Source organism: Aquarana catesbeiana, linkage group LG06, assembly GCF_042186555.1.
Source record: "Aquarana catesbeiana isolate 2022-GZ linkage group LG06, ASM4218655v1, whole genome shotgun sequence".
Classification (NCBI taxonomy): Eukaryota; Metazoa; Chordata; class Amphibia; order Anura; family Ranidae; genus Aquarana; species Aquarana catesbeiana.
This window is the reverse complement of record NC_133329.1, coordinates 341,161,563-341,188,415: the sequence shown is the minus strand read 5'-3', so window position 1 is coordinate 341,188,415 and position 26,853 is coordinate 341,161,563. Positions and strand designations below refer to the sequence as shown.

The 26,853-nt window shown below is 42.2% G+C and overlaps 1 protein-coding gene across 1 annotated transcript in view; it reads left to right on the top strand.

The window, feature by feature from the left end:
- The first annotated feature begins 1,167 nt into the window (after positions 1-1,167).
- Positions 1,168-26,853, top strand: part of LOC141147006 (glutamate decarboxylase 1) — a 174,365-nt gene continuing 148,679 nt past the window's right edge. The window contains exon 1 of the mRNA XM_073633928.1: positions 1,168-1,290. The gene's annotated coding sequence lies outside the window, so the exon portion shown is untranslated. The remainder of the gene's footprint in view (positions 1,291-26,853) is intronic.

The following is a 26,853-nucleotide window of genomic DNA, read 5'->3' as shown; positions in this document are numbered from 1 at the left end:
CAGTAATCAATGCATTTTTATAGCAATGATCACTGTATAAATGCCAATGATCCCCAAAATGTGTCAAAATTGTCTGATGTGTCCGCCATAATGTTGCAGTCACAATAAAAATTGCAGATCGCCGCCATTACTAGTAGAAAAATAAAATAAAAAAGCTATAAATCTATCCCCTATTTTGTAGATGCTATAACTTTTGCGCAAACCAATCTATATACGCTTATTGCGATTTTTTTTTAACCAAAAATATGTAGAAGAATACATATTGGCCTAAACTGAGAAAAAATTAGATTAAAAAAAAAAAATGGAGATATTTATTATAGCAAAAAATACAAAATATTGTGTTTTTTTTCCAAAATTGTCGCCCTCTTTTTGTTTATAGAGCAAAAAATAAAAACCGCAGAGGAGATCAAATGCCACCAAAACAAAGCTCTATTTGTGGGAAAAAAAGGACGTAAATTATGTTTGGGTACAGTGTCTCAAGACCGTGCAATTGTCAGTTAAAGCGACGCAGTGCCGAATCGCAAAAAAAAATGGCCCGGTCATTCAGCAGCCAAATCTTCCAGGGCTGAAGTGGTTAAAAACAAACATCAGGTTTAATGCCCTCCTGGCACAGGGAACTGGCCAGGAGAAGGTTTCTTTACATTTGGCTGGGTGGGAAGGGATTATTATTTGGCATTATGTAAATGTACTTTATGACTAGGCACACCGTTTCAAATTGTTCTAAATAAACCAACTGTGGTTAATGCTTTGCTTAGACTGTGTGTAGAAACAGGAAGTTGGTTTATAACAGACAGACATGAACATAGAAACCTAAAGGAGAAATGTAATTTAAACACACTATATATAGAAACGATCACTAAGTTTCAAGTATGATCAGAATTTAAAGTGAAGCTTTGAAATGCATACAGGTAGGACCGGCTACCGGTGCAGAACTTGTATTTTCCACCCAGGTGTTGCAACCTATTCACCATACTTGCTTTTGTTTGTAGCTACTGCTCTGTGATCTCCTTTTATACCTGTATATAATACAAGAGAGATATTTTAAACATACCAGCCGCAGGCTCCTTGCTGTCTCACACACAAAGAAAAACTCCCATACAAAAAAAAAAAAGTGAAGTACTAAAAGTTTCTCACAGCTGCCAATCAGATTCAAGCCTGCTTTCGAAGCCTGAATCCAGGAAGCAGAGAATATGAAGAAACACGGTGCAAATTTCAGGACAATCGCTTCTGGGGGACATATCTAGTTCTATGAAGGCTGACTGCAGAGAATTAAACCACACTCACATCAAGGTAAATTGAACGGGTTCCTGACTTTAGTACATAAGGTGTGTTTCTTGGATTGCATTAATATTATTGATTGGTATTCTTACCTGTAATTCTTTTTATTTTTTTTTAACAAGTGATTTTTATTGCAAAGAATGTTGTACATAAAGAACAAACAATACCAATTGGTTCCAGTCACAGTATACAGATACATAGATGTAAAACTCAGTATAGTGTTCCAATACAATTCAGATTCAAACCCACATTCTAAACCAGGGTTTCTCAAGCAGGTTCTGTGGAACCCTAGGCTTCCTCCAATGGTTGCTGGAGGTTCCTTGAGCAAAGACCAATTTTTGCCTCACAGATAAGTTCCCAGTGACACCAATGATCTTTTTAGCTATTTGTAGGGGGGAATTTTTTTCCCCAAGACCACAGATGTAAGGAGCAATCCTCCACTGGCCATCACACCAATGTATCATGAGTTTTAGATATAGCCATTTTTAACAGTGGTTCCCTGAGACCGAAAGGTTATTTCAAGGGTTCCACCATGTTGAAAACGTTGGGAAAGTTAAACCGTCATATAAACCACAGGGTTACATTTATAGAAAGCAGATATCTTTGGATGGGTGTTAACTCGATAATGTATGGTATAATTGTACATTTTGTATGAAAAGCCACAATATAACCTTAATGAGATACACTATATTGTCAAAAGTATTGGGACGCCTGCCTTTACACGCACATGAACTTTAATGGCATCCCAGTCTTAGTCTGTAGGGTTCCATATTGAGTTGGCCCACCCTTTGCAGCTATAACAGCTTCAACTCTTCTGGGAAGGCTCTCCACAAGGTTTAGGAGTGTGTCTGTGGGAATGTTTGACCATTCTTCCAGAAGCGCATTTGTGAGGTCAGGCACTGATGTTGGATGAGAAGGCCTGGCTTGCAGTCTCCGCTCTAATTGATCCCAAAGGTGTTCTATGAAGTTGAGGTCCGGACTCAAGCCAATCAAGTTTCTCCACCCCAAACTCGCTCATCCATGTCTTTATGGACCTTGCTTTGTGCAATGGTCAAATCATTTGGTGGAGGGGGGATTATGGTGTGGGGTTGTTTTTCAGGGGTTGGACCTGGCACCTTAGTTCCAGTGAAGGGAAATCTTAAGGAGTCAGCATATCAAGACATTTTGGACAACTTCATGCTCCTAACTTTGTGGGAACAGTTTGGGGATGACCCCTTCCTGTTCCAACATGACTGCGCACTCAATATTGAGCCCTACAGACGTATGCCCCGTACACACGATTGGACTTTCAGACAACAAAACCGTGGAATTTTGTTCGAAGGGTGTTGGCTCCAACTTAATAAGACTATAAACAATAAAAAGATCCCAAGAACTCTTGACCTATATACTAATCTACGGTAAGAGTTGTTGGGATCTTTATTGTCCCCCCCCCCCCCCCCCCGAGTTTTTTCTCTTTACCATCATACTATCTTGGCATTTTATTTTGTATTGTAGATACATCAAGTTTGCATGAGTGAAACAACCATGAAACGCATAGAGCTTTCTTACAATGCTACGTCACAGCAACTATATGTATTATATCAGAATTTTTATACTACAATGAATCATTCCCTGTATATTATCATGTTTTGACCCCCCTGAATAAGGGCGGTCGCAGGCTCTCTGGTAAGCCTTTACTACTTTATCACCAGGTGGTGGGCAGCACTGACGGTGGATATTGGATCAAGATTTCCATATGGATTAATTTTTGGACTTCACTTACACTTTATTTAGAACTTTATATTTTTATATTTTTTATTGCATTTGCTTTTTTCACCACCCATGTACTCTGGTCTGGTTGTTCATTTGTCAGTATTACTAATTGTCACTTATTATTGTCATTTAAATTTACACGTAATTTTTGTATCAATTTTTTTTCACTAATCTTTTTCACTTGTAACACCTGTCCAGCGCTGCACTGTCTTTTCCTTAAATCCAATTTTGTGCCCTGTATTGGGGTTATAGTGTCCAGCAGCAGGACCTCCTTCACGGTTCACTTTATCATTGTTGATTTTTTCAAGCATTTAATTCTTTTGAGCACCTAGCGCAATTCTTTTTCTTTTGCTTTAATGCTACGTCACAGCAACTATATGTATTATATCAGAATTTTTTTACTACAATGAATCATTCCCTGTATATTATCATGTTTTTATGTGATTATGCTTATTGCTTTCTGGGTATGCATACTAAATGTCCATTATATGATGTATCATGTTGGATCACTTATTTGTACACATTCATGAAATATTTAGACGTATGTATACTCCTGCAATTTTAACTTCCATTATTTACCTACGAGTTTGTTCATTCAGTTGTGTGCTTCATATAAAGTCCCATTAATTTCCTCCCTTCTTTCATCATATGTAACAGGGATGGAGGTATATGAATCTACCTAGTCATTGCCTCATATAAAGTCCCAATTCCCTTTCATCTTTTATATTAAATTTTTGGTTTTGGGTTTAATACTGCTTTAACTTACAAAGCACCATCTGTAAATGACATGGAGTACTGAGCTGCTGAAGTCAAGATTGCAATATAAACTTATTTATAAAGCAGTGAATGTAACCTTCACTAAACATTCACTGGTGGATCAATCACCATTATTTAAAATGCATACCACTGGAAGATTTACCGTGGACAGAGAGACAAACTAGTTCTTATTTTATTATCAAGCAATAGGTACTGTACATTCAGATTTAAAGCAGGGCAATTCAAAAGGTTCCCCCAAATTCTTATCTCCCCAGAAGCACATAGAGGGTTATTTACGAAAGGAATATCCACTTTGCACTACAAGTGCAAAGTGCACTTGAAATTGCACTGAAAGTGCACTTGGAAGTGCAATCGCTGTAGATCCGAGGGGGACATGCAAGGAAAGTAAAAAGCAGCATTTTGGCTTGCACATGATTGGATGATAAAATCAGCAGAGCTTCCCCTCATTTCAGATCTTCCCTTCGGATCTACAGCGACTGCACTTCCAAGTGCACTTTCAGTTCAATTTCAAGTGCACTTTGCACTTGTAGTTTGCACGTGTAGTGCAAAGTGGATTTGCCTTTCATAAATAACCCCCATAGTCATCTTTCCTTTTCCTCTGCAGCTCAGGAGTGAGGAGAAAAATATTGAGAATTTCTGGTATGCAGGAGCATGTGATTGCCTCTCCTAATATGACAGCACTGGTGATTTGCCCCAAAGCTTTCACAAGATGGTGCGAAAAGATTACTCAACTTGTGACACAGAGTTGTGACAGAGTTTTACACAGGGCTTCCATTTTCACCTCCGACTGGTAAACAGAGTGGCAGGGGAGCAAAGAAAAGGTATGTGCTGCTGGGAAGGGAGACTATACTCACCTCCGCTTCAGTGATGCAATATCCACAAGCTCCCTCGGTGGTACTAACATCTTTCCCCAGATTCTTCCGGCTGGGATGACTTCCATGAATATGTGCAGGAGTTCATCCATCTCAGCACCAAGGTATGCTGACGATGTACACTGAGCTGCATATACACATTTCAGTATAGAGAAGCCATTGTCAACCAGGGTTCTGTGGAATCCTAGGGTTCCTCTAGAGGTGGCTAGGGGTTCCTTGGGCTGTGGCTAATTGACCTTCCATGTGATTGGTGCCTACATAGTTCCAGGTCCAAGACCACTTGGCAGATCCATGACTGTAAGGGGAGCATTCTTCCCACTGACCACCACCAATGAAAGGAGCATTTTTCCAAAGTCCACCAATTGACTAATTTTAGCAGGGGTTCCCTAAGACCTGAACATTTTTGGGGTAAAAAGGTTGACAAAGGCCGGTGTAGAGTTAGCAAACTTGCGAGCAAGCAGCTCAGAATGTTTTATTGTTTAAAAGACATCTTATGTCTCTTCTGCATTAAAAAGTCTGCCGGCTTAGAAATGTTTACTTTAAAAGTAAAGTTCTGTGACATGATGGGTAATCAGCCAAATGATCAGACAGGGAGCAACTGTAACTTGCAGTTTACTGAACAGGTGCAAAGTTACAATCAGCAATGCAAAACAGGTTCAGGATGGCAAAGAGCATGCATATACTGCAGAATACTACAAAACAGATTATGAAAGCTGCACAAACATAGCCTCTTCACAACAAAGTCTCTGTAATTCCATGAGGATAACCATAGGTGTGTGCCGCCAATTGCATTAGGGTGTGCACCCCAAAGCTTACACACACATGCCTTTTTCTGCAGCCTCAGCTGCACTGGACAGTGAAAAAATGGGAAGTTCTCTGTGCTGAGGGGCTTCCTGTTCATTCACAAACTGAAGCATAGTAAACACCATTTACTATGATTCAGTTATGAAAGAACACAGAGTGAGTGTGATCACTGTGTTCATTTAGAAAAGTAAGAGGCCAGTAAATGACATACAGACTAGCCCTTTCCTCCTTTCCTCCGCTCTCCATCCAGAAACATCCCCTGCAGCAGCCAAGGGAAGAGGTGGGAAGCCTGCAGCACTGCGGGGGGGGGGGGGGCAAACATGGGAGGGAAGCCTGACAGTAGCGGTAGTCGGCACTGCACAGAGTGATTAGGGTGTACCCAAGCACACCTGGCACCCCCCCTATGCACGCCTGTGAGGATAACATAGGGATGATCCCGGCGGCGCTCCCACTCATGACTCCTCTTCCAACTCCCCCTCATAGACTGCAGACATGATATAGGAAATGGTTAGAGGCTGTGGTCAGGATACAGGAACAGGAGATGGTCAGAGGCTGCGGGCAGGAGATGGTCAGAGGCTGTGGGAAGGAGATGGTTAAAGGCTGTGGGCATGGTAGTTTCCTGCACTGTCCCCCTTCATATTACTATACCTGTCTCACTCCACATCAGTCAGTGACAGTCCGCCTTCTGTCACTCACTGTGACTGTGTTCTTTTCATCTCTCCAGTCACAGTCAGGAACAGTGTCCTCCTCTACCGGGCTGGCTTCACCCCCCCCCTCCCCAGTAATGTCCTCCTGTTGCACATGGCTCCTCTCTGTACCATTCCGCTCCCCCCGCTGAACCGCCGAGAAGAACGAGTGGCGGCTTCCGTTTAAAAATGGCGCTAGGTGGCGACATTACGTTACTGCGCATGCGCAGCCCTGAACAGGCCCAAACACACAATTACTGCTCCCTTGATTACAGAAGGAACTAAAGCAAAATTTGTCTAGCAACCTAAACTAGGAGCGTGTTATTGCCCTGTACACACGATAGGATATTCCGATGGAAAATGTGTAATAGGACCTTGTTGACAGAAATTCCGACCGTGTGTAGGCCCCATCACACATTTTCCATAGGAATTTCGGACACACAAAGTTTGAGAGCTTGCTATAAAATTTTCCGACAACAAAATCCGTTGTCGGAAATTCCGATCGTGTGTACACAAATACGACACACAAAGTGCCACGCATGCTCAGAATAAATTAAGAGACAAAAGCTATTGGCTACTGCCCCGTTTATAGTCCTGACGTATGTGTTTTACGTCACCGCGTTCAGAAAGATCGGATTTTCCGACAACTTTGTGTGACCGTGTGTATGCAAGACAAGTTTGAGCCAACATCCGTCGGAAAAAATCTTAGGATTTTGTTGTCAGAATGTCCGATCAATGTCCGACCGTGTGTACAAAGCATTACACTTTTATATAGGTTCACGGTATAGGTTAAAGAAGGGAATTACAGTTGCCAGTGAAGCAGCGTTGCCAACCCCCTGAAGTGAAATTTACTGGCAGGATGCCAAAATTTACAAACGGCACCAAATTTTTTTTTTTTTTTCTGGCAAAAATCATGAATATTACTGGCAGAGCCGCATTTTTTACTGACACTGCAAAAAAGTACCTAAAATTACTGTTTTCAGTGCTAAACAGTGCAAGTATAAATATTTGAACTATAAACACATAGCTAGTGCTATCAGCACTGTATTTAAGTTAAACAAAAGTCAAAAAAACATATTTCTCCATTGACATGAAGGTCAGGTTACTATAACCCAGCCAGCACTGGGTTCCCCCCTTACATCAGAGTCTGCGGGGATCCCCCTTCAAGTGAAAGGGAACTCTTATGTAAAGGGGAACGCTGCAGATCATGATCTAAGGGGGAACTCTGATGCAGAGGGGGGCTCTGGTGACCAGAGACCACCTTATATCAGAGTCCACTGCATTCCCTTTACATCAGAGTTCCCACCTACATCAGGGTCTGCAGCATTACCCTTTCACTGTAAGGGGCAATCCTGCAGACTCTGATATAAAGGGGAATGCCAGGAACTCTGATGTGGGGGGCACTCTGATGACTAGAGACCACCTTCCGCAGACTGAATACACTAAGGTAAGGGGAGTTACTAATATAGGGGGGAACCTTTATATCAGTGCCCCTTACATTATTGTATTCACTCCCCTACATCAGCAACCCCCCCCCCACCAGACTGGCCTGGCGGCGCTGTCACTGACCTCCTCTCAGGTGCATCGTGCAGAGCTCAGTCAGATGGCTCCAGCTTGGCGGCTCTGGTTTTCCTATGGTCTCCTCTCCACAGTCCACACATGTCTGACTTCTCCCGTGACCCCCATGATCCTGGCAGTGCTCCCTTTCATGACGCCTCTCCTGACTCCCCCTCAGAGACTGCAGACATGATGTAGGAAATGGTCAGAGGCTGCGGACAGGATACAGGAACAGGAAATGGTCAGAGGCTGCGGGCAGGAGATGGTCAGAGGCTGCGGGCAGGAGATGGTCAGAGACTGTGGACAGGAGATGGTCAGAGGCTGTGGGCAGAAGATGGTCAGAGGCTGCGGACTGGAGATGGTCAGAGGCTGCGGGCAGGAGATGGTCAGAGGCTGCGGGCAGGAGATGGTCAGAGACTGTGGACAGGAGATGGTCAGAGGCTGCGGGCAGGAGATGGTCAGAGGCTGCGGACAGGAGATGGTCAGAGGCTGCGGATAGGAGATGGTCAGAGGCTGTGGGCAGGAGATGGTTAAAGGCTGTGGGCAGGAGATGGTCAGAGGCTGTGGACATGGTATTTTCCTGCACTGTCCCCCTTCATATTAGTATACCTGTCTCACTCCACATCAGTCAGTGACAGTCCGCTTTCTGTCACTCACTGTGACTGTGTTCTTTTCATCTCTCCAGTCACAGTCAGGAACAGTGTCCTCCTCTACCGGCTGGCTTCACCCCCTCAGTAATGTCCTCCTGTGGCCCGTCACGTGGCTCCTCTCTGCACCGTTCCGCTCCCCCGCTGAACCGCCGAGAAGAACGAGTGGCGGCTTTCGTTTAAAAATGGCGCCAGGCGGTGACATTACGTTACTGCGCATGCGCCGCCCAGTCGAGCTTGTACAATCTTTTCCCAGTCCTGCAGGCTTCGGAACGGCGCATGCGCAGTTACATGGCCGGCCCGCAGCCATCTTTTTTACGGCCACCGGCTGCCCGTAACGGACATTCACGGGCGCCCCGAAAATGGGGTGAAATTTACGGGCTGCTTGTAAATTAACTGGCAGTTGGCAACACTGCAGTGACGTCCGTGAGTTATAAATGGGTGTCTGTAAAAATTGTGCTTTATGGTAAGAGAGCAAGATCATTTGCTGATTCTTTACGTAGTATTGGTTCCTCACTGTGACTTTGGAGAGGACAAGGAAAGGGGTCCAAAAATATTTCAGAGAGGGATTCATCTGTCATTTTGATGTGTATGTTTGCATGAGCAAGTATCCTTAGCCCTGCAGATATACTACACAACAGGTATGTCTTGCTCTTGCTCTTGTCTTCTGTTTAATAATACCATGATGCCAACTAAAAGCAGATGTCAATTCAAAAAGCAGTGGGCATGACTAGGTGTGGTCAGCTGCTGACTGACAAACTACAGGTCTGTGAATTACTCCCTCCTAGATTGTAAGCTCTAACGAGCAGGGCCCTCTGATTCCTCCTGTATTGAATTGTATTGTACTTGTACTGTCTGCCCTAATGTTGTTGTAAAGCGCTGCGTAAACTGTCGGCGCTATATAAATCCTGTATAATAATAATAATAATAATAATTAGTCATGACAAGGTTGGTAGACACAACCCCTGCAACCTTTTTCACCTCACTGTAGTGCATGCAGGCACAGCCTATATGAGTGACAACTCTGCTATGAATTTAGAAGCAGTGCAGTATCATTATAAAAAGTCCACATGCGGCGCTAAATGAGAAGTAAATCCAAGAAGGGAGAGTTGATAAACCCATCACCAGCTTCAATGTGTATAAGAAAGCACACCGCACCACGTGGAAATCCAATCTGCTTACCAGACAGCTGAAATAAAACAGGCATGTAATAGACAGACCAAGACCATAGCTTCGTTCTTCAGCTTTAAGTGGATTCCAAACCAGGATTGCAGCTAATCGTCAGACATTTTCATACAGCAAAAACTTCTTTGTGCTCTCATATGGGATGTAATAACATTCACCCAGGCGGCCAGCGATACCCAATGAAAAGATAATGCAGCCAATAGTGAAGCCCGTAAAGTAGTATAAAAATTTTATTCGTAGTAACTTACAGTTTAGGATAGGAACAAGTACATCATGATGTTCAAATGGCCGCGGTTCTCAGCGTGCTAGTGTCAGCCAACCTGACATGTTGCATCCAACAGGATTTCGTCAGAGGAGTGGCTATTAGACACTACCACGCCCTTTTATCCAAATAACCATTGACGCCTAATCTGGAAGAACCCCCGGGATGACGCGTCAGCCGGAAGTGAGATCAGTGGAGCGCAACACGCACCATGCTTGCGCTCCACCGCCGAACACGCCCTTTCATCTAAATGGCTAGTGACGCTCATCACGGAAGAACAAACCTCCGTGGTTGCGCATCAGCCGGAAGTGAGGTCAGTGGAGCGCAACACGCACAGCACTTGCGCTCCAATGCCGAGCGGTCTCATATAGATGACAACACTTTAGGGAAGCGCAGACGGGGCGTGACAAGTGACCATACGCCACTAAGTGAGCGTCATATATATTAGCAAACAATTAAAAAACCCTGAATATAATACGGGCATTGAATAAACATAAAACAAACTTAATTGTGTCCTTAAATGTAGATAATATATTATTATAGGAGGCTACCTAGGGAACAATCAGTAAAAACAATAATTAAAATGATGTTTAAACAAATACTATTAAGAGGGCCATCAAGTGGCAGACCAGAGAAACTGCTAATGCAGATAAACCCAGATAGACCTGATAAGGAACAGAGAAATAATACTATTGCCTGAATCAGCAATTATTAATAAAACTGTTCACATCCCAGTCAACATTTAACCGAAAGGAAGTATAACATTTGAGGTCATAGAAAAAAGCCTTTAGAGTTTTGGAAAAAAGAAACCCTATTGGGGGCATCCAAAACATTTGGAGCTACTTGGAGTTTTAAAGGTGGTACTCCCTTAAAGATAACTTGTGGACATTCAGGTAAGACAGGGCCCAAAATGTTATCATTCTTGAGCACTACCCAATGTTTGTTAATAATCTTTCTAATGTCGTAATGTTGTTGCGAATATGTAGTAGTCATAGAGAAATTATAAATATTCTCAGCATTATGGGATTTATCTTTTCCTCTAAGCATAGTAGCTTGATCCATAGTAGCCACTTAATTTATCACTTTATCTAGATCAGTGGTCACATACCCCCTCTCTAGAAATTTGTTCTTAAGAATTGAGGCTTGCTCCAAATAATTTTTCTTCATGGTACAGTTATGCCTTAAGCGAACGAACTGGCTTTTGGGCACAGATTTCAGCCATGTGGGGTGATGGCAACTTCCCCGCCCAATATAGCCGTTTCTGTCTGTACCTTTGAAGAAAGTGGAGATGTTAAAACTACCACCCTTGATTTCTATATTAAGGTCAAGGAAATTAATCTTTTTTTTTTACTGGTTTCAAATTGTAAAGCAATACCCAAATGCCCACAATGAAGATGGAAACCGCCTGCAGTGAATAATATAAGTTATTCTTTCCGACGAAATCTGACACAGGCGGACATATTACACACAATATGTGAGTATGTAATGCTGAGAAGAAAAGTTTGTAAATGAACTCAAAAAAAAAAACGATAGATAGGTGGACCCCCGTTTTAAGCTGCTGCATAAAGGTAGTTAGGATGTCGTCTATATACCTCCCCCAGAACACCAGTTCAGGCCTCCTGTTGGAGTAGACGACATCCTCCTCCCACTTAGCCATAACCAGGTTTGCCATGCTCGGTGCAAACATTGCACCCATCGCAACCCCTCTGTTTTGGAGGTAGTAAGCCCCTCCAAACCAGTAGTAATTGCGAGACATGGCAAACCTGAGTAGGCTCACCACAAACTCTTTCTGCGGTGGAATCAAAAGATCATCTCTCCTACTAAGTATGAACAACGATCGGCCTTGTCACTCAGGCAGTCCCATCCACCCACAGTTAGAATCACTCCCTAGGACACATAATTAACCCCATGATCGCACCCTACTGTTAACCCCTTTCATGCCAGTGACATTTACACAGTAATCAGTGCATTTTTATAGCACTGATCGCTGTATAAATGCCAATGGTCCCAAAAATGTGCCAAAAGTGTCCAATCTGTCCACCATAATGTCGCAGTCCCAATAAAAATCGCTGATCACTGCCATTACTAGTAAAAAAAAAAATAACAATAATAAAAATGCTATAAATCTTTCCTCTATTTTGTAGATGCAAACCAATCAATATACGCTTATTGTGATTTTTATTACCAAAAATATGTAGAAGAATACATATCGGCCTAAACTGAGGAAAAAAATAGCTTTTTTCAAAAAAATTAGGGATATTTATTATAGCAAAAAGTACAAAATATTGTGTTTTATTTCAAAATTGTTGCTCTTTTTTTGTTTATAGCGCAAAAAATAAAAACTGCAGAGATGATGAAATACCACCAAAAGAAAGCTCTATTTGTGGGAAAAAAAGGACATCAATTTTGTTTGGGTACCACGTCGCATGACCGCGCAATTGTCAGTTAAAGCGACGCAGTGCCGTATCACAAAAAATGGCCTGGTCATTGAGCAGCCAAATCTTCCGGGGCTGAAGTGGTTAAACATACTTATTTAATGCATGACAAACAATTTCCAAAGAACCTGGGGTAGAGTAACAGACAGTATAACATTAATAATCTCCTTTCAGGCAGCCAAACCCTTACTGGAACCTCAGACCGAGCAATCTGATAACTGAGGAGTCACTGGGATGAGTCTCTTGTGTGTAAATGTCGACTTGAGCCATTGAGATCTGTAGAAATATTGTTAAATAAATAGGGAAACAAAGAAAAATGTGAAAAGGAGCCTAAAGCCTCTCCTGCCTCAAAATAAAAGACAAAATATTAATGGGAAATATTACATATTTACCTGACAAAAAAAGACCAGCTATTTTTTTTTAATTGTATTTTTTGTCATAATATTAATCAATACATAAAATGTACAGAGCAACTATACGGTCCCTTTAAGATAAATCTCTCAGAAGCCTATAATTTTTCTTCTGGGCCTAGTTGCATATACACTCTTGCTCGGGAATTATGTATCAAATCAGCATGACAACTATCATTCATGGCAAAATGAGTAATATAAGTCTAGGCGCTGAATAAAAAATGAAAGATGGATAACCCAGACCCCAGTGCTGTGATGAAATTCAACTTTGGTTTATTTATAGCAGTGCACAGACACAATAGCTATTGTTTAAGACCAAGATATGGCCCTTTATCAAGCTATTGCCTTATCTTGGCCTGTACTTTCACTTATTGTTTATGGGCTGTGTTATAAATACAGGCACATAATTCTTTCAGGCTTTCTAAAATGTGCTGGATCATCTGGTTGTGATTGTACTTCATAGAGAATTCGTTTACCTTCACTTGCCTAACGGGAATCCATAACATTTGAAAAGTTGCAATTTAGCTATACGTGTAAAATGAATCTATTTAACATTTTTAAACTGTACCCAAAGCCCAAACTGTTTTGGTGAGGGGTTGTAACTGCTGTCAGGTTTTTATTATTGTCTGTGCCCCTATTTGGGAGAGTCACTCTATCTCTTTGTCCTGGTGACCATTGTCACTGGAACTGTCACCAGAACAGGATTATAGGAGAAATCTTCCATTGGGGACACGTGCTCCTGTGACAACTGTCTCAGTGACCATTCATACCTAAACACGAACTGAAGAAATTAGTTGCGGGTGCATGAGTTGTGAAACACCTCAAAGCACAAGAATAAACACTATATTACCAAAAGTATTGGGACACCTGCCTTTACACACACATGAACTTTAATGGAATCCCAGTCTTCGTCCATAAGGTTCAATATTGAGTTGGCTCACCCTTTGCAGCTATAACAGCTTCAACTCTTCTGGGAAGGCTGTCCACAGGGTTTAGGAGTGTGTCTATGGGAACGTTTGACCACTCTTCTAGAAGCACATTTGTGAGGTTCGGCACTGATGTGGACGAGAAGGCCTGGCTCGCAGTCTCCACTCTAATTCATCCCAAAGGTGTTCTATCGGGTGCCAGGCCAGTCAAGTTCTTCCACCCCAAACTTGTCTTGTTGGAACAGGAAGAGACTCCCACAAAGTTGGGAGCATGAAATTGTCCAAAATGTCTTGGTATGCTGACGCCTTAAGAGTTCCCTTCACTGGAACTACGGGGCCAAGCCCAACCCCTGACAAACAACCCCATAGGATGCATTAAGGTGAAAAAACACGAGGGTTTGCAACCCCTTTAATGCTCTCCTGCTTGCTTTGGCTTCATATATACTTTAACTCTATCAATATGTGTTCCTAGGTATAGTTTGTACAGATGTATGTTTTATTTAAAACAGAAGTTTAATCTGCGTTTCTTTTGCCTTCCCTGTGTCATCCTTTTCCCCTTCATTAACATGCTATTAAAGATATTAAATAAAACCTTCATATTTTCATTACCTACCTTATTAGAGCCAGTGATATTATCTCTGTGCTTCTCTATGCAATGCAGGCAGGGAGGAGCCAACAAGGTGCTGTACAGGAAGTTATGCAAATACGGTATATGGATGCCTTGATGGGTGGATGTCAGTCTGGAGGAGTGAGCGTTTCTATGCAGGATGCATTATCATGCAATCTGCCCAAGTAACACCTACATGTGATGCTGAGCCGCTGTGATTGATAGAACTGAAATACAATGAATGAAAGAGGCATGCCAGGAACATTAAGGCTGGGGAGGGAAGAAAAAGAGGATGCTGGACGTCCTCCAGCCAAAGAAATGAGGCAGGCTGTATTTGACTTGCTGCAGCTTCTAGAGCACACTGCAAGAAGCTCACAGCGTTCCACCAAATCAGAGTAAGCAATTAAAGTGTCACTAAACCCACATCATAAAAAACTATCAATAAATGGTTATTATATGCTGTTCATACTTAGTATGAGATATGTTTTCTGTATTCTGTAAGGATCCTGGTTGATCCTGCTGCTCTCTATCTCCACCTACTGCCCATGTCCCCAAATCAGCTAGGGATTTTGCTTTGCTGCTGTGGTGGGTTTCTATGCTGAGCATTTCCTCCCTATCACATCTGAGCAGACCATGTGACTATAGAGTCACACATGTGGGCGTATACACACTGGTAAATGACAGTCCACTCCCTCCCTCCTCCTCCATGCCCACTAACCATCTAAATACAATAGGGGAGGGATATTACATGTAGATTGAAGGAGGCTTCACCTCCCTCTTATTCTAAGACACAGGCTGGAGGGGTGTGACACAGCCGTGACTGTCAGAAATCCACCCACACCATGTTATTTCCACAAAATAATAAAGATTTGATTTCAAACATATATTTGTATGACAATTGTCAAACTGTTTCATACCTAAGCCTATTTCTGACATTTGTTGCTTACAAGTTAAAATCTGTATTTTTTGCTAGAAAATTACTTTAGCAGAGACCCTAGAGAATAAAATGGTGATCGTTGCAATATTTTATGTCACATGGTATTTGCACAGCGATCTTTTAAACGCACTTTTTTGGGAAAAAAGACACTTTCATGAATTAAAAGAAAATTTTTGTATAATGTGAAAGATGATGTTATGCAGAGTAAATAGATACCTAACATGTCATGCTTTGAAATTGCGCACACTCGTGGAATGAAATCTCCATAGGCGATGCTTTAAAAAACTGTAACGGTTACCAGGTTAGAGTTACAGAGGTGGTCTTTTGCTAGAATTGTTGCTCTCGCTCTAACGATTGCCGCAATACCTCACATGTGTGATTCGAACACTGTTTACATGTGCGGGCGCAGCTTATGCATGCGTTTTCTTTGCTGCGCAAGCTCGCGGAGACGGGGGCGCTTTAAAATAGGCACCATCCTGGTATAAGCCCTTAAAGCCGAGGCCGCATATGTGCGTACAGTCGGCGCTAAGGGGTTAAAACAGTTTATTGATTTTATTTATTTCTATTTTGTATTCCAAAGGCTGTTTTTTTTTTTTTTTTGGTTTGTTTTTGTTTTTGTTTTTTGTTTTTTTTAACATGTGACCAGCAGCAGAGGACTAGAAGCTCCTCCTACTTATGCTTCCCCGAAGACAGGCTGGGAAAGATCTGGGTCATCTGACAGCTGTATATCGATTAGGTAAAAGGTACTTAGATGGGGGGTTTTTTCATTAAAAATAATTGCAGTGCCATCATCCATATAAAGAAATAGAAGGGACAATGTAAATGAAACAATGTGTGTTTAGTATAACTTTAAAGTAGACTAGTTCAGCTTAAAACTAACTATCTCTAAATCTCCTGGCAGCCACATTCTAAGACTAACCTATCCCTGTAAAGAAGAAATCACTATACGTACCTTTTGTGAAGCTGCTCTGGTCCGGTCCAACGTTGAGCTGTGCAGGAGAGGCAGCCGGCAACGGACGCCCCATAGTAACTCTATGGGTGACGTCACTTTGAAGGCATTTCACAGCCGTTGTCGGCTGTCTCCTGTAAGAAGCATCTGCCGCTGGAGACTGGACTTAATCGGCTTCAGAAAAGGTATGTATAGCGATTTTCGCAGGGTTAGATAGGTTAGTCTTGAAGCGGTAGTAAAACTATGGCTTTTTTTTTTTTTTCTAAAACCTGCAAAGCAATGTCATAATGTGTTAGTATGCATTGCATACTAGCACATTTTGAGAAACTTACCTTAGAACAAAGCCCTCCAGTGACGCACTGTCACCACTGAAGGCGCTTCCATTTTCACCCGGTCTTCCTTCCGGGTTCAAGGACTCTGGCTGTGTAAGTGGTCGCAGCTGCGATGACGTCACTCCCTCGCATGCGCGCGGGAGTCGCTGTTTACGGCACAGGACTCTGAAGGCATGGGTGACGGCACTGGCTGCATGTACAGTAAATATCCTCTAAATGGTGCACGTTTAGGGGATATTTACAATACCTATAGGTAAGCCTTATTATAGGCTTACCTACAGGTAAAATGAATACTGTACTAACTATCAGATGTTAATACATCGATCTCCCCTGCTGTTCTATTGTATTCTGACAGGGGGACTGCCCGACCCCCCCCCCCCCGACGGCTTCTGTTGGACCGACTCCAGTACACACGGGCCAAATGTTGGACGGTTTCTATTGAACCAGCCGATGCCGCCCAACATTCTGCCCGTGTATACTAGGGTTTAGTACGGTATGTGGCTACAAGTAGATTTGGAGATTGTTTTAGGCTGAACTTCCAATTTAAGTACAGTAGAGGAGCCTGTACAGCTCTGCAAGATGGAAGGTAAGGCTGAATGATAAGGACTGGAGTTCAGCTTTAATCGGTCATATATCTGACACTTGGTTTCTGTGATTTTTTTTGAGTTAAAATAACATTTTTGTCTTTTGTTCTGGCAAAGAATTGAGATTATTTCTAGATTCCCCGTGGTGATTGAAGAGAAACAAGGCAAATGAACTTTTCAGAAAGTGCCAGTGCATGAATCTGACATTTAGATATTATGAGTACTGGTGGAAGCTAAAAGATTCCAAAATGGCTTTCAGATAAAGGAAATAAAAGTACAGATTGATAATCTTTTCACATCACCAGCCTGTGCTCTAATTTCAATAAACTTTTACTGGGAATGAAAGATTTAGGGTTTGTGTAGATGGGGTATAGTTTGCATCAAACTGCTCATCTCCCCATGCAAGTCAATGGGAATGTAAAGCCATTTTAAGTAGGGTCATGCAGCTTAAACAAAGGTTAAATGCAAGTGAATAGATCTGTGAATTAACACAATATATTATAATATATTGTCAAAAGTATTGGGACACCTGCCTTTACACACACATGAACTTTAATGGCATCCCAGTCTTAGCCCGTAGGGTTCAATATTGAGTTGGCCCACCCTTTGCCGATTTAACAGCTTCAACTCTTATGGGGAGGCTGTCCACAAGGTTTAGGAGTGTGTCTATGGGAATGTTTTACCATTCTTCCAGAAATGCATTTGTGAAGTCAGGCACTGATGTTGGACGAGAAGGCCTGGCTCACAGTCTCCACTCTAATTCCTCCCAAAGGTGTTCTATCGGTTGAGGTCATGGTTCTGTGCAGGCCAATCAAGTTCCTTCACTCCAAACTCGCTCATCCATGTCTTCATGGACCTTGCTGGTCCAAATCATTTGGTGGAGAGGGGATTATGATGTGGGGTTTTTTTTCAGGGGTTGGGCTTGGCCCCTTAGTTCCAGTGAAGGGAACTCTGATGCCGCTTACACACAATCGGACTTTCCGGCATACTTGGTCAGGCGTACCGGATTTCGTCAGACAATTCGATCGTGTGTGGGCTCCAGCGGACTTTGTTTTCTCAAAAGTTTGACGGACTTAGATTTGAAACATGTTTCAAATCTATCCACCGAAAAGTCCGCTCGTCTGTATGCTAGTCCGACGGACTAAAACCGACGCTAGGGCAGCTATTGGCTACTGGCTATGAACTTCCTTGTTTTAGTCCGGTCGTACGTCATCACGTAGGAATCCATCAGACTTTGGTTGATCGTGTGTAGGCAAGTCCGTTCATTTGGAAAGTCCGTCGTAAAGTCCGTCGAAAAGTTCGCCGGACAAAGTCTGCCGTAAAGTCCTGTCGTATGTACGCAGCATTAAGGTGTCAGCATACCAAGACATTTTGGACAATTTCATGCTCCCAACTTTGTAGAAACAGTTTGGGGATGGTCCTTCATGTTCCAACATGACTGCACACCAGTGCACAAAGCAAGGTCCATAAAGACATGGATGAGCGAGTTTGGGTTGGAGGAAATTCACTGTCCTGACCTCAACCCGATAGAACACCTTTGAGATGAATTAGAGGGGAGACTACGAGCAAGTTCAAGTGATGCCTTCAAGTGATTAGCTGCTACTCGTACGTTCTTCTTTACCTCACTGAGGATTCTGCATTGTGCCTTGGGAGTCATCTTGGCTGGCCATCCAGTTCTAGGAAGAGTAGCCACGGTACTAAACTGTCTCCATTTATAGACAATTATTCTAACTATTGATAAAAGAATGCCTAAACACTCTGAGATTGCTTTGTATCCCTGTGCATATAGATAAAAATACTCATGTTCAACCATGTATTTTACAATTTCTCCTACCACATGCCTTGCACCTCACTCAAAGTCCCAAAAACCCCTTTCTTATTAGCAATCTTAAACTGTTGAATGTCTTTTATCACTCAAAGTAGCTTTAAACCACACCTCCAAACTCCTTTCATCAATTGGACTCCAGGTGTGCAAAATACTGACTCCAATTAGTTTTCGTTGAAGTAATTATTCTATGGGTTCACATACTTTTTCCTCCAGCACTGTGAATGTTTATTGTGTGTGTTCATTAAAGACACAAGGAATCTGAATTTTACTGTGTGTTATCAGCTTAGGAACATTGTGTTTGCCCATTGTTGTGACTTTGATGAGGATCAGATAACATTTTATGGCAAATTAGTGCAACAAAAATCCATGGAGTTCACTACTTTTTCTTTCTACTATATCTGTATATGAATAAAAACTCCTGAATTGTACATCCTTAGTGGCGACACATTATGTATCAATATGGAAATGCACTTTCGGTCATGTAATACAGTAATATTGTGACATTTCATCATTAGGTGCAGCAACATCTATTTTCATCATTATAAAACAGAAACAATTCACACCGAGTTTTGGCTGTTCCTAGAGCGTGAAGAAAAACATAATTTATACATAAGTGGATTAATAAATTAAGAAAAACTTTTCTATCCCCTAAACACAGAGCAGGCACAGCACGGGCAGAATTTTAAATGTATTCCAATAACGATCTCCCAGTATGGATTATCTGAGCTTAGGCCTCCACGGATCATTCTAATGCTCTTCTCTCACTGGCTTTCTCTAATAAAATAGCCAACTGGGATTTGATTTTTAGGATTTGGATAATAGATTTAGAACGGTAAATACTGAATACAGAGCTGAAACCCTTCATATAGTGCTTCTAGTATTAATGGCAAATGAACAAAAGAAAGCAATTCTGTCAATTCTATCAACAGATTTATGTCAACAGTCACACAACACCAGGCCTCGTACAACCAATCAGATATGAGGATGTCGTTTCAAGAGCAAGTGTGCTAAAGATGCTTTTGGCAACCAGTCTACCTCCTTAAAGCCCAACTCTGGACAGGTAAAAAAATGATCCCTTGCAGTGGGGCTATGCTTGCAACGCAAGGGTTAATAAGTTGTTTTGTCTAGGGCAGGGGTCTTCAAACAATGGCCCTCCAGTTGTTAAGGAACTACAATTCCCATCATGCCTAGTTGTGTCTGTGAATGTCAGAGTTTTACATTGCCTCCTGGTATGTGTAGTTCTGCAACAGCTGGAGGGCCGTAGTTTGAAGATCCGTGGTCTAGAGGAGAGGATAAACTTTTACTGATCTGGCGCTCCCCCAGCAGGTGGCGCTCCCCCACGATCCGGCGGTGGACTGTCCCTCAGCATCTCCAAGTCCGGAGTAGGGCTATACACCCTGCTCTGTTCTTGAGGACGTCAGGTCCCTAGAACGATGGAGCGTAGGGGTGCAAAAGCTGCAGGGAGGAGCAGAGGATCGGGTAAGTATATCTTCTTTTTTTTTTTTTTTCAAATATATATTTTATTAGTTTTTCATAGAAAAGGGCAGAGCCCTAGACAGAGTACCACAATGGTATAACATAAGAAAGTGAGGTCGCAGCCTGTATATTATAATAACCCATATTATATTTTCTAGTACAAAAGAAAGATTCTTGATAACCTATTGCTGTAATATGGTATTATCTCGAGCATTGACATCTTCACATCGTTATTTCTGCCCTGACTTACGATATCCATGTATATTCATAAAAAAAAATCAACAATCAAAATCTTATCTAAGCGTTCGGGCTTTAAATATAAGTCTGAATGTAAAAGTCAGGAGACTACTACCAGAGAAAAGATTAAGAAAGAGAGAAAGAGAAAAAGAAAAGTAAAGTGAATAAAGGCAAGAGTAAGGAAAGAAGGTTGGGGGGGGGAGTGGGGGCGGAAAGGTGGGGAGGGGAGGGGGGGGAGAGGGGGTGGTCAAGCCCCAGCAGGAGTTTATGAATAATTTGATCTTCCTTCCATAAGAAGGCTATTGATTGTCCATAAGCGCTTTACCTTCAGTTGAATATTTGAACATATTCCATAGCGTCCAAGTTTTCTTATAAACTGCTTGTCTATTTTGGGCCGTCAGTATAATGTCTTCTATTCTATTTATATCCTCCACTTTCCGTAACCACATCGATACAGTTGGTGGGGAATTTTGTTTCCATAGCAAGGGGATACAGGCTTTGGCTGCATTTGTTAGATGGTGTAGTATAGATTTTTTATACGTTTTGAGTGGTATGGGAGAAACATGAAGCAAGAAAAATGCCGGGTCATTTGGGATCTGGTAATCTGTGAATTTCTGAGAAATAGAGCGAACTGCGGACCAGAATTTTTGTCAGTCTAGGACAGGACCAAAACACGTGCAGTATCGTTCCCTCCTCCTCTTGACAACGCCAACAGTATTTGGATGTATCAGGAAATATAGTATGTAAACGACTAGGTGTTAAATACCACCTTGTCAGGATCTTGTAATTCATCTCTTGTAATTTAGTGCATATAGAGGATTTAAGGGAGAGAACTATCATGTTTTGTTTCTGGACTGCTGTGAAATTACATTGAAGTTCTGATTCCCACTTTACGATGCCTGGTAGATTTGGTAGTTATTGAGGTGTATTTAGTAGAGTGTACATCTTGGATAAAACCTGAGGCAGCGGTTCTGTGTCCAAGCAAATTTCTTCAAATTAAGTCAGGGGTCTATTGTATGCCTGAGGATTTGGGGTTTTCTGAAGAAAATGATGGAGTTGTGCTGCACTCCAAAATGCAAGCTTGAACGGGCCATTTGGGTCTATTAATTCTGCGATGGAGGGCCATTTGTCTTGCTTCACAAATTGCAGGGCTCTAACACATCCCGAGCGCTTTAGTGTCTGGAACTGCCCGGAAGAGATCCCTGGGGGAAACTTGGGGTGTCCTAGGATAGGGGTCAAAGGGGATTGTTTGGTCGTCAATGAGGTCTGTAGTGTAGCTTGAGTGCATTGCTGTATAGTGTTTCCTATGAAAGGATGGGATTTTAACTCTGATGGAAGGGAATCATGACACCATAAAGCCCTCTGTAAGGGTATATTTGTTTGATGTTGCTCTATCTGTGTCCATAATTTAGATTCCTTATGGCGGTGCCAGTCTACAACTCTACCCAAATGAACCGCCTGGTAGTACTTTCGGATATCTGGGAACGCTACCCCTCCATATTGTTTCGATAAACATAACTGTGATTTTGGCATTCGGGGTTTTTTATTCGCCCATACAAAACGAGTGAAGAGAGACTGCACTTGCTTAACCACCTCAATACAGGGCACTTACACCCCCTTCCTGCCCAAGCCATTTTTCAGTTTTCAGCGCTGTCGCACTTTGAATGACAATTGCGCGGTCATGTTACACTGCACCTTAATTAAATTTTTATCATTTTTTCCCCACAAATAGAGCTTTCTTTTGGTGGTATTTGATCACCTCTGCGGTTTTTATTTATTGCACTATAAACAAAAGAAGAGGGACAATTTTGAAAAAACACAATATTTTTTACTTTTTGCTATAATAAATATCCAATTTTTTTTTTTTTTTAACAAATTTTTTCCTCAGTTTAGTCCGATACGTATTCTTCTACATATTTTTGGTAAAAAAAAATTGCGATAAGCGTATATTGATTGGTTTGCGCAAAAGTTATAGCGTCTACAAAATAGGGGATAGATTTATAGCATTTTTATTATTTATTTATTTTTTACTAGTAATGGCGGCGATCTGCAATTTTTATTGTGACTACGATATTGCGGCGGACACATCGGACACATTTGACACATTTTTGGGACCATTCACATTTATACAGCGATCAATGCTATAAAATTGCATTGATTACTGTGTAAATGTGACTGGCAGGGAAGGGGTTAACACTAGGGGGCGCTCGAGGGGTTAATGTATGACCTAAGGAGGTGATTCTAACTGTGGGGGGAGGGGACTGACTGGGGGAGGTGACCGATCGCTGTCCCTATGTACAAGGGACACGCCATCGGTCTCCTCTCCTCTCTGACAGGACGTGGATCTGTGTTTACATGCACAGATCCACGCTCCTGCTCTGTTACCCGGCAATCGCGGGTGCCCGGCGGACATCGCGGCCGCCGGGCACGCGCACCGGGTCCCAGTGGCTCGGGAGGGCGAGGACGTCATATGACGTCCTCCCAGAACAACAGAAGCCTCGTCCAGCCGTCATATGACGGTGGGCGGTGGCTTAGCGGTTAAAGTGTGAAGTGGGTATCTTAATCGGCAGGGTTTGGAAGAGATACAAGAATTTTGGCAGTATGCTCATTTTTATTAAATTGCATCGCCCAAACCAGGAGTGCAGTCCTGTATTCCACTCGTCTAGCAGGGTTCTAGTTTTAATTAATAAAGGGGGAAAATTGCTGTCATATAGTCGGGCTGGATCCGGCGGTATTTTCGTTCCTAAATACGTTAAGGCTGAATCAGACCATCTAAAGCGATAATTAGATTTCAGGTGTAGGAGGTTGTTAGATGTTAACGCTATCCCCATCGCTTCCGACTTGGAGAAATTAATTTTTAAGTTTGATAATTCCCCATATCTTTCAAATTCTTTAAGGAGATTGAGTAGGGATATCATTGGATTTGTCAATGAAAAAAGTAAGTCATCTGCATATGCTGATATTTTGTGCTGCATGGGGCCTACAGTTATTCCTTGTATATCAGGGTTCCCTCTAATGGTGGATAGGAAGGGTTCAAGCGAGAGAGCAAACAGCAGGGGCGATAAAGGGCAACCCTGTCTCGTCCCATTAGTTATGGGGAAGGGATCTGACAAGACTCCATTCGCCTTCACCTGTGCTGTGGGAACGGAGTATATGCTGGCTATTCGGTTGAGCATCACCCCTCCTAGGCCTATGTGTCTGAGTACTGCAACATAAAAGGCCAGCTCACTCGGTCGAACGCCTTTTCGGCGTCCGTATTGAGGAAGACACAAGGTATTTTTCTAGATCTAGTAATGTGTAATAAATTTAGCCCCTTCGTGGTGCTATCTCTGGCCTCTCTAGACGGGATGAACCCAACCTGGTCCAGGTGAATAAGTTGCTGGAGGTATTGCGCCAACCGAACAGCCAAGATTTTAGTAAATAGTTTAAGATCCAAATTTAACAATGATATGGGTCGGTAGCTACTGCACGCTGTTGGGTCCTTCCCTTCTTTGTGAATTACTGAAATATGAGCCCCCAGTGTTTCTTTAGCAAAGGTTTTACCAGTCCCTATCATGTTAAACAACGTGACCATACGGGGTCCCAGAATTGGAAACAGAGTTTTATAGTATTGTAATGTATAGCCGTCTGGGCCAGGGGCTTTACCCGGTTTCATTGATCCTATAGCCTTCTGAATTTCTATTAAAGTTATGGGGGATTCCAAGTCTTCTCTAATTTCCTGAGGAAGAGACGGCATTTGGGAAGATGTTATATAATTCTCCATCTCAGCAACCGGGGGGATTCCTATGTGGTAGATTGTATAGATTAGAATAAAATTGTTTAAATACCTCGGTAATTTGTGTAGGTAAGGTTACTTTTTTGTTCCCTAGTGTAGATATATGTGGTATGTAGGATATTGATTTGTGTTTTCTAACCATTCTGGCCAGCATTCTCCCACATTTATCCCCAAATTCATAGGTCTGTCTGCGGCAGACCTGCAGGGCCGCTTTCGCTCTATATTGCAAAAGTTCAGTGATCTGTCGTCTAAGAGTGGATAGTTCCGACTCTGATGACTGTGAGGGGGCATGTTTGTGTCTGGCTTCTGAAGTGGCCAATTTTTGCAGAAGTTGTGACAACTGTTTATTCCTTTCTTTTTTTATGCGAGCTCCATGAGCTATAACGATCCCTCTAATGACTACTTTGTGTGCCTCCAATAGTATCCCTGGGTCGCAATCTGGTTGGTCATTTTCTTGGAAATATAGATTCAGAGCTTTAGATACATCTGCCAGGACTTCGGGGTTCTGAAAAAGGCTTTCATTGAGTTGCCAGAAACGATGTCTGGGAGAAGGAGTGTTTGATAAACGGTAAGTTAGAAATATGGGTGCATGGTCTGACCATGTCTTGTTACCAATCGAAGTTTGTTCTACGGCATGTAGTTGGGCATGGGGAACTAGGAAATAATCAGTTCTGGTGTATACCTGGTGTATATGTGAGTAGAACGTAAAGTCTTTTTCCCCCGAGTGCTGTAAGCGCCATACATCTATTAACTGTGATTTATGTAATGTTTTAGCTATTCGCTTAAGCTGGGATGGAGGTATCGATGTTTTACCTGTTGAAGTATCTACCGAGGGGATCAGTGGGGTGTTGAAGTCCCCTCCCAAGAGCAGTTGCCCTTCTTCAAAATCATTTAACTTCTCTAGGGTTGCTTGCACAAACATAGCTTGTTGTTCATTAGGGGCATAGATGGTTGCTAACGTTACTTTAACATTACCAATCAGGCCTTTGAGGAAGAGGTATCTTCCTGTCAAGTCTATTTCAGAGTTCTGACACTGCCAGGGAACTTTTCCAGAGATTAAAATGGACACTCCTTTGGACTTAGATTCTGGGTTCATAGAATGATAAGTTATTGGAAAATTTCTGTTTTGTAAGTATGGTAGTCTATTAGTCTTAAAGTGTGTCTCTTGGATAAAGGCTATATCAGTGTGGTTCCGTTTTAAGTCATCTAGCAACATACGTCTTTTCTCAGGTATATTAAGTCCTTTTGCATTCAGAGACATCACCTTAAGTTTGTTGGTCGTCATGGTAAAATAGACCAGTAAGGGGAGGGGGGGAGGGTCAAGTCAAGTCAAGGAGAGAAGAGGCAGAGGAAGAGGGGGAAAAAAAGAAGCAGAAGAGAGAAAAAGAAACAATAGATAGATAGTAAACAAATTAGTGTCAGATACAGACAGGACCTAGTGCCCTGTCTGAGATAGTCCCCCTACAATTTCGGGGGTTGTTTTGTGCATACAATCTCCAGGAAGCACTTATTAGTCTCCCTGGAGTATATGCTGACCTATTTGGGAGAGAGGTAGGACACAGCCCGAACAGAGAGTCTCCCATTCGTCCCCTCACCCCGGCACATCTAAAATACTTAACTATAAATGATTAACTATGCATCTCTATATATTGATTAACAGAACAACTCCATACGTCATAATAAGCATGACAACATTATAATCCTCATCTGTTAATATTCCAACTAGGGGATCAAGCACCTAGATCGGAGTACAACCCCGCATCGATAGGGCCCACCCCCTCTCACCTGCAGCAGTCTAACCCATCTCTTGAGTTAAAGAAAATAATAGAAAACTGTATGCGGTTTTTAAAGCAAACTTATAACTTAGTATTAATATTTATCTTAGAAAAGTATGATGGTTTACCTCTTAATGCCTATTTATTAGAACTTCTGGATGACCGCCTCATATCTCCACTAAACAGGAGGCGACGCGGCCCTCTCTGAAGTCACCAGAAATCAGGCTCTGCAATTCTAGTCCGTACCAGCAGTACCCTAGAGATGGTGTCTAAGATCAGAGTCTGCAAAAGAATTATTAGTTACCGCCACTAATTATCTAGTCTGGACATCAAAATGTGTTGTCAATTTTTCAGAAAAGGCTCTTGAGATGTTACAGGACAATACCCGTCAGTTCAATGTATTTGCCTAAGTTCATCATCTTGGGAGTTTCTTAGCTGAAGGTAGCTTGCTCGCTCCGTATGGCTTCTGTGTAATGACATTAGACCTCTTTAAAGGAACTTCTGGCCATAATATCTAGAGGGTATTGATGTAAATCACTCTCTGAGGTATGTGGATAGCTCAGATCCGTCAGAGCATGTCCAGAGCATATCTCGCGACAAAAATGGTTGTGGTCTGATAGACCTGGTATACGTCTGGGCATGCAAGCCACTGGCCTTGGATCAGTGAAAAGTTATTCTGCTCAGATTAATTTATTGGCCTCAAGCTTATTCAGAAGCAATAAAAAGAAGAAAAAATATAAAAATATAAAAATCCAACTCAAA